The sequence below is a fragment of the Vespa mandarinia genome, chromosome 12 (assembly GCF_050613455.1).
Source record: "Vespa mandarinia isolate Hongniang chromosome 12, ASM5061345v1, whole genome shotgun sequence".
In the NCBI taxonomy this organism is placed as follows: Eukaryota; Metazoa; Arthropoda; class Insecta; order Hymenoptera; family Vespidae; genus Vespa; species Vespa mandarinia.
Window position 1 is genome coordinate 3322501 of NC_140821.1, and position 7500 is coordinate 3330000.

Sequence of the window (7500 nt, forward strand, 5' to 3'; positions counted from 1 at the left end):
ACCCATTTCTTTTTTTTTTTTTTTTTTTTCAATTATATTCTCTAATCACAAATTGACAAATCACAAATGAAGAATGAAAAGAAATGTTTATTTCGTTAACGTTCTTTTTTCTTTTTTCTTTTCTCTCCTTTTTCTCTTTTTTTTTCTTTTTTTTTTTTTTTTTTTTTCCCTCGATATAAAAGGGGTGTCGAAGAATTCTTTTCTTTCTTCTCCTCTTTTTTCTTTTTTTTTTTTTTTTTATTTCTTTTTTCTTTCCTGCATTAATGGCATTTAATTGGATCATTATTTAATCGGATTATTCGTCGCGAGGTTTCGTCGCGATTTTATCTTTTCTTCCTTTCTTCTTGTTTTTTCTATTTTTTTTTTTTTTGTTCTTTTTTTTTCTTCTTTTTTCTTTTTTTATCTTTTCACGTCGATTCGATTTTTTTGAAACGCAAGAAACGAGAATAAAAGAAAGAAAAGAAAAATGGGATGGTGAGTGGAGGAAGAAAAAGGAAATCGTTGTATTTGAACGTAATTGAATATGAATTAAAAAAATCAATACATAATTATGACGAAGAATTATTTATATACGAATAATCATGATCCAAAGGAAAATTTAAGGAATGGAGATTTACGTGACCGAGGACAACGGCATTTAATTTTATCTATTCCTAAGATTTTGTCGGTTGTGTTTTATGTGTTGTGCGGTGACGACTATGACGACGACGACTATGACAACTACTACGACGTTCCACGAGCAACAACAACTATTCGCGATTCTTCGTTTGTAAACACGTTTAAAAGGACGAGATTCTGGTATTCGAGTAGCAGCTAGCTTTGCTCGAATTCTTCTTCTTCTTCTTCTTCTTCTTCTTCTTCTTCTCGGTGCAGTTTCGTGCAGTTTCCCTGAGTTCGTTGCGTTGCTGGCAACTTGTCTCAATTTACGGGAACGACGCTTGCATTCCGTGGACGGCAGACTCCCAAGCCGGCAGCAGGCTAATTTATATTAATTTTAGACGCGTGTATATATATATATATATATATATATATATATATATATCGAATTAACACGCTACTATCCCACGAGAAATCGCAAGGAAACGTCTCGATGCTTTTCGAGCATTCCACCTTTGAAATTGTAGGAAGAAGATAGAGAGAAGTATATGTGTGTGTGTGTGTGTGTGTGTTCATGCGTACGTATATATATATATATATGTATATGTATACGTATGTATGTGTATGTGCACATATGAGTGTGTACGTGTGTTTGTATATATATATATATATGCATATGAGAGAGAGAGAGAGAGAGAGAGAGAGAGAGAGAGAGAGAGAGAGAGAGGGAAGATGAAGAAGGTACGAGAATAAATCAAAGCGACGGCACGTGCTTCCTTCCTTCTCTTTTCGAAAAACCAACGAGCTGCTTCATTAATCTCAATCGGGGATGCGTTTCCGTGCTTTTCATTTTCCTTTTAATCTCCCATTCATACCCGCTCGATTTTCCACTGATCCCTTCTTTCATCCGGCCTAAATCAACATTCCAACTATTCCGCTTTACAAATTGCAGAATTAATTATCCGCATTAAATAGGTGCTTTTTATCTTAGTCACCTGATATCTTTTCTTTTTTTCCTTGTTTTTTTCTTTTCTTTTCTTTTCTTTTCTTTTCTTTTCCTTTTTTTTTCTTCTCTTTTTCTTTTTCTTCCTTTTTTTTTCTTTTTTTTTCTTTTTTCTTTTTTTTTTTTTTGAAACATTCCCAATATTCACGACGTATCCATCACCGATAATGTGTTTCCATTATTTACGTGTGTGTCTGTGTATCCGTCATTTCTTTTGTTCCTTTTTTTTTTCGTTCGGTTTTCTTTTTCCAGAAAAAAAAAAAGAAAAAAAAAAACAAAATTTCAATGATCACGATTATAACGATTACGTTTTCTCATTTCTGTTTATAGATATCGTCACATTTTGGATCTCGAGATATCGTCGACTAGCATAATGGTCGTCTGTTTATGGTGAGTATATGGAAAAGAATTTTTTCATTTGGATCTCTCTCTCTCTCTCTCTCTCTCTCTCTCTCTCTCTCTCTCTCTCTCTCTCTCTCTCTCTCTCTCTCTCTCTTTCTCTCTTTGTCTGATTTTTTAAGAAAAAATTAAATCGACCAATATTTACGGGATGATTTTTCTTTTTCTTGAAAAAAAAAAAAAAAAAAAAGAAAAAAGAAAAAAAGAGAAGAAAAACAAAAAAAAGAAAAAAAAGAGAAGAAAACAAAAAAAAAAAAAAGAAAAAAGCAAAAGAAAAAAAAGAAACAAGGAAGGAAAACGAATTTATATTAAGATATATATGTGTATAGCGAATTCTCACGTCTGAACATTCTTCGTTAATAAAAAGGAGGACGAGGTAAGAAAAAAAAAAAAAAAAGAAAAAAAATAGAAAAAAAAAAAAACAGAAAAAAAATAGAAAAAAAAAAAAAAAAGAAAAAAGCAAAGGTCGTAAAGATAAATTTCGTCCTTACTATTTATCAACGTAATATAATCGATCCCATAACTCATAAATTTAAATGAGTTTAATAGAGGAAGCAGAAAGTTGAGTTCAAATGTCGTAATTAATTTTCGGAAGTACGTTAAACGTCGCTTCCTTATCCAGTTATCCAACAACGTTTAAATCAGTCTTTGAAACGAAGTGACAAGAAGAAGCTGGGTTACCGTTCCTTGCTTCCGCCTTTAGTTAATCTCTCTTAAATCCTTCTTATCCCGTTGAATTATATGCATCTCATGGATATGAGAACGATGCAACGTATAGATGTAAATAAATGAAATGAAAAGAAGAGAAGAAAATTTTAGGGAAAGACAGACAGACAGACAGAGAGAGAGAGAGAGAGAGAGAGAGAGAGAGAGAGAGAGAGATAAATAGATAGAGCAAAATTTTCTTTGAATTCGTATGTCTATCTCACAAGTTTCATAGTTTCTTCGTATAGATTGGAAATGTTCCAATGTTATGTAGCTGAGAGAGACAGGAATGTAGACTCTCTCTCTCTCTCTCTCTCTCTTTTTCTCTCTCTCTCTTCCAACCCTCCTCTTCATCCCTCTTCCCTTCATTTCTTTCTTTATTTCTTTATTTATTTACTTATTTATTTGTTCGTTTATATGTTTGTTTCTTATTGATCTTTCTCCCTTGAAATCTTTTAGTATCTCTCTCACTCTCTAGATCTCTCTAAGTATATATATATATATATATATATACATGTAAGATTTTGTAGATAAACGATGAAAGATGTTAAATTACCGAGAACGGACGTAACGCCATCGTCCGTTTCTTAAGTTACTCAACCGTCTTGTTCGTCCTCTTCGTCCTCTTCGTCCTCTTCGTCCTCTTCGTTCTCTTCATCTTCGTCTTCGTCTGAGTCTTCGTCTTCGTCTTCGTCTTCGTCTTCGTCTTCGTCTTCGTCTTCGTCTTCGTCTTCGTTGTCGTCTTCGTCGTCGTCATCGTAGTCGTCGTCGTTTCCTATCTGTCAAAATGTCAAGTCAAGTTTTTGAATTATATACGAAATTTAAGCTGCTTTTAATTCCCCCATCAAGATTTAAACCATTTAACATATGAACACAACGTGGCAACGTTACAACGAGCCATCCAACGTATTTGTTATTTGTTCTTTTACTTTTCTTTCTTTCTTTTCTTTTTTTTTTTTTTATCTCTCTCTCTCTCTCTCTCTCTCTATCTATCTATCTATCTATCTATCTCTATCTCTATCTATTCTTTTCTCCTTTGCTACGCTGTTAAATTTTTCCATACAATTTGTCAATCGCACAATTTTGTCATTTTAATAAATGATGACAAAAATAATCTCAAAGAAATATCAAGCTGTTATATTATTTAGATAGAAATCCTTTCTTCATCTTTTTGATCGGACTTTTTCTTTTTTATTTTTTTTTTTTTTTCTAAAAAGTACTACGTCATCTTTATTATCGTCATAGTTGGCATCATCGTCATCATCATTTTCTACATCATCTCTTATATCATACATATCAAACACGCTACTCTCCGATAGGAGCCAAAAGTCAAAGATCAATTTTGCGATTCGGTTGACACGCATACATATGCATATAAATAAATATATGTATATGTGGGAGGCGCCTCTAACGATTGCCAAGGAGTCTCAGACTCGTGATCGCATTGTATTCGACCAAATGACAAAGTGCTTTGTACTCTATCAATCGTATGTCCTTCTTCTTTCAAATGTCTATTTCTCTCTCTCTCTCTTTCTCTCTCTCTCTCTCTCTCTCTATTTATTCGTTCTTTCGTAACACAAATGTCATATTATCTATATATATATATATAGATAAATAAAATGTCTTTGAAAATAACGTAACTTATATATTGATCTATTACGTCAATTTAATAAAATCCAAAATTATTTCATATCAAACTTTCGTTAAATTAAAAAAAAAAAAATCTTGTAAAAGTGATCATTGTATCGTCGGAAATAATTGTTCAATTAATTTTTAACATCGTAGACATAGAGAAAAATATTTTCGACATATTTTTTTCTTCTTTCTTCTTTCTTGTTCCTTATGCCAACTAACTCATTTTAATTTCTCATAAAGAATATTAATTATTCTTGAAACTTTTCTTGCTCGCCATTGTTACGGCCGATGTTGGCACGAAACGTCAGTCAATATTCATTCCGTTATAAAGTAAAATTCATTTTGAAAATAAACTCAAAGTCAGTTTGAAAACTCACGATCTATTTTACTGTCATAATTATCTATATCGTATTTCATAAAAATCTGTTATAGTTTTGATAAAAATAAATACTCCGACGGTTTAAGGGGTAGCAAGGGAAGGGGGGGGGGGTAAAAAAAAAAAGAATGATAAATCGTCGTATCAACGGCGATTATTTTTTTTTTTTTTTCGATCAATCGATCAATCAAATTATACAAACATTTTGCATAGATCGAAATTTACAATAAAATTGACAAAATCGATTTGTCTTTTACACATTGGTAATATTAAAAATATGATTGTCGTTGTAATCGTCGAAAATAATGATCAATTAACATTTAATACGAAATTAAATTCGATTGGATTTTATAATACGATATTAATTAATCTGTGTTACGTCGATATAATAAAAATCTTCATTATTATTATTATTTCATTCGAGACATTCGATAAATTAAGAAATCTTAGAAACTATGATCGTTGAATCGTTAGAAAAAGAAACAAAAAAAAAAAAAGTAATAATAATAACAGAAATACGAAAAAAAAAAAAAATGAACGAAATCAAAAGTTTTCACGTGCAAAAAAAAAAAGAAACAAATTCTATGGGATATATCATAAATACGTGATCATCAATGATTTATAAATATATATATATAAATATATATATGAGATGATGATGGTATCGAATTCCCTCTGTCGATGAAATATTTCTCGAACGTCCAAATCGTTGAATTTTCCATTGGAATTTTAGATTAATCCTTCTCCTTCTTTTTTGGCACATACCATATAACTCTGGTAACATCCATCCGCGGGGTTACGTAATTGGTAGCAGGTGGCGAACGACAGAAGGTGGTTGGCCCACGCAGACACGGACTAACTGTGAAACTAACGAGGAGAAAGAGGAGAAAGAGGAGGAGGAAGTCGACGACGACGACGACGACGACGACGACGACGACGACGATGACAACGACGACGGCGTCTACAACGTTAGCTATAAATAATAGAGGGAATCCCAAGGTGCTAGAAGAAATGTTCTCATATATACTCGAGAATATATATATATATATATATATATTTGGTCAATTGAATTCTGATTTCAATGGAGAGAGTTTAGAAACACCATAGGCTAATTTTTTTTCACGTTGAATTTCGTTAACAATTTTAAATTCATAAATTGCATTAGTTTTTCCTTTTTCGTTTTCTTTTTTTTTTTTCTCATTTTCGACTTTTTTTTTTTTTTTTGTTTTTTTCTTTCCTTTCTCCCCTTCGACATGACAACACGATAAAATGATAATATCGTAACGTGAGCTGATTTAAAAAGGATAATACGAAATTGAACGATTGACACGATCAATTTGATTTATTTTCGTAGAATATACGTACGAAGTATCGTCAAATGACATTTGTTAAAATATCCAATATCGAAATACGACGCTATAAAAGTATATATATATATATATATATATTTTTTTTTTTTTCTTTTTAATCGGTACATCGTCAATAATTTCATTTTCACAAATTGCATTTGTGCTTCTCGTTTCCTGTTATTTCTTTTCCTCTTTCTTTTTTATTTTTTTTTTCTTTTTTTTTTTTGTTCTTTGTTTTTCTTCTTTATTCAATATTATAATACAACGATAAAATGTCGGACGTGTGTGAATGCATTTAAAAATGATAACGCGAAATTGAAATGGTAAACGCGAATAACCCGTTAGATTTACGTTATAAAATGTCGTCGATTATTAAGATATCAATCGATCAATTAAATTCGACATAGAATGAATGAAACATTTTGAAATATTAATTATGTCATGATTATCGTGATAAGGTAAATAGACGATAGGAAGGAGTTTCTCACTATGGGGGAACATTCACCTCATTCATCGATCCACCTAGAGAGAGAAATTACTATTTCAACGATGGCTAACACTCAGCGAACGAAGAGTAGGTCGTAGAGTACAAGAGAGAGAGAGAGAGAGAGAGAGAGAGAGAGAGAGAGAGCAAAAGGGATGATGGAAAAAAAAAATGAAAAAAGAAAAAAAAAAGGTAGTCAGCGATGAGAAACGAAAACTGCTTTGAATGTCCGTCGTTTCTTTTCTATGCTTTTCGTATTTCTCGTTGACGACACGATCAAAGCTGTGTGACCCAGATTAGTAAAACGAACTCTGTCTGTCTCTCTCTCTCTCTCTCTCTCTCTCTCTCTCTTTCTCTCTCTTTCTGTTCAAGAAATTCAAGCATCCCTTACCAAGATACTTATTTTTAACGATTTGCATCGTTCTTACTACTTGCTTTCTAGATTCTTACGATTTACTTGATATAGAACTGTATGTGTATATATATATATATATATGTATATGTATATGTATATATAAATGTTTAAGATCGTTCTTTCATCTTTCATGTTCGTTCAGTTCGTGATACTTAAGAAAACTCCTTCATTATAGATAACTTCTTCTTTTCTTTCTCTTCTTGAGTCTTCCCAATGAGACCTTGGAAAATTCATTATACCAAACGATTACTCAAAGGGACGTCTTTTCTTATTTTCTCTAACGTCCAGAAAAAGAGAGAGAGAGAGAGAGAGAGAGAGAGAGCGAGAGAGAAGTTAAAAAATGTCAAATAAAATATTTCGTACCATTTATTGTTTTACGAAAATAAAATTTAAAGTAAAAAAAAAAAAAGAAAAAAAAAAAAAGAAGAGAAAAAAAAGAAAAATAAAATAAATTCTCTCTCTCCCTCTCTCTTTCTCTCTTTCTCTCTTTGTCTCTCTTTCTTTCTCTTACTCTGATCGTGATTAACGTAACACTAT

At 31.7% G+C, this 7500-nt stretch overlaps 1 long non-coding RNA gene across 3 annotated transcripts in view; it reads left to right on the plus strand.

The window, feature by feature from the left end:
- Positions 1-7500, plus strand: part of LOC146872646 (uncharacterized) — a 177666-nt gene that overhangs the window by 168270 nt on the left and 1896 nt on the right. For all 3 annotated transcript variants that reach the window (XR_014982844.1, XR_014982845.1, XR_014982843.1), the window contains one exon: positions 1931-1990. This is a non-coding gene — a long non-coding RNA (uncharacterized LOC146872646). The remainder of the gene's footprint in view (positions 1-1930; positions 1991-7500) is intronic.